This window comes from Epinephelus moara, unplaced genomic scaffold (genome assembly GCF_006386435.1).
Source record: "Epinephelus moara isolate mb unplaced genomic scaffold, YSFRI_EMoa_1.0 scaffold794, whole genome shotgun sequence".
NCBI lineage: Eukaryota > Metazoa > Chordata > Actinopteri > Perciformes > Serranidae > Epinephelus > Epinephelus moara.
The window spans coordinates 1-1,308 of record NW_026082756.1 but is presented as its reverse complement, the minus strand read 5'-3'; positions in this window follow the sequence as shown (position 1 = coordinate 1,308).

Genomic DNA, 1,308 nt, shown 5'->3' with positions numbered 1-1,308 from the left:
TTAAGGTTGTGCACCCAGGAGAAAGGGGAAGAGGATAGACTTGTGCAGAAACAAAAAAACGAAATAAGGAAAAGGTTCCGTCACACACACACGCACACACACACACACACACACACACACACACACACACCCTGTAACACTCCCCCCTAACCGATGTGTTCTAGTCCCTTGAACACTCACAACTTTCACTCCCCACTCTCACGATACCTCTGAGGGCGTACCCCCCTAGTGGCTCTTTGGGACCGCCTGAGTTCAGGTTGAGGGGCCTGCTCATGGTCTTCTCCACCTTGCATTGGCACTAGTAGTCCCCAGCCTGGAAACAGGGTGTCAGGTGTCCCACCATTTTCAGTTTCTATCGTCTCCTGGGGCGGGTACTGGAGACAGGGTCTGAGGAGGTTGCGATGAAGTGTGCGTTCTGGGCCGTCCTTCCCTTCAGGCCTGATTTTGTAGACTGGGCGTTCTGGATGTAGTCTGCTGGTGATGATGTAGGGTCTATCCTCCCACCGGTCACTGAGTTTGCCCCTTGTTNGGGTACTGGAGACAGGGTCTGAGGAGGTTGCGATGAAGTGTGCGTTCTGGGCCGTCCTTCCCTTCAGGCCTGATTTTGTAGACTGGGCGTTCTGGATGTAGTCTGCTGGTGATGATGTAGGGTCTATCCTCCCACCGGTCACTGAGTTTGCCCCTTGTTCTCCTCTGGTTCAAAACTAAGACGCGTTCTCCCGGGCGCAAGGGGGCTTCTTTTGCTGTACGGTCATACAGTCTCTTGTTCCTTTCAGCTGCTGCTTTCTGTAGGCTAGCAGAGGCTTTGTTATATGCATAGCATAATTGTTCTTGGTGCCTACTCACCCAGTCCACTGTGGTGCTTGCCACAGCAGAGCCTGTAGTTCCAGCCAGCATGTCAGCAGGGAGCCTCATGTGTCGGCCGAACATAAGGAAGGCCGGTGCATATCCTGTGGACCCATGAATGGTGTTATTATATGCTTGGACTAACCCAGGTAAGTAATCCACCCACCTGTTGTGCTTCTCCACCTCTAAGGTGCCAAGGAGGTTCAAAAGCGTCTGGTTCATCCTCTCACATGCACCATTCCCCATTGCATGATAGGGAGTTGTGCGGCTTTTTCGACATCCATAAACCTGACAGAGTTATTTTATGAGTGTCGACTCAAAGTTGGGACCCTGGTCTGAGTGGAACCCTTCGGGGCAACCAGGGACCCTGGTCTGAGTGGAACCCTTCGGGGCAACCAAATGGCTGAATGACATGAGACCACAGGGCACGAGCTGTTGTAAGAGCTGTTTGGTCCATGGTGG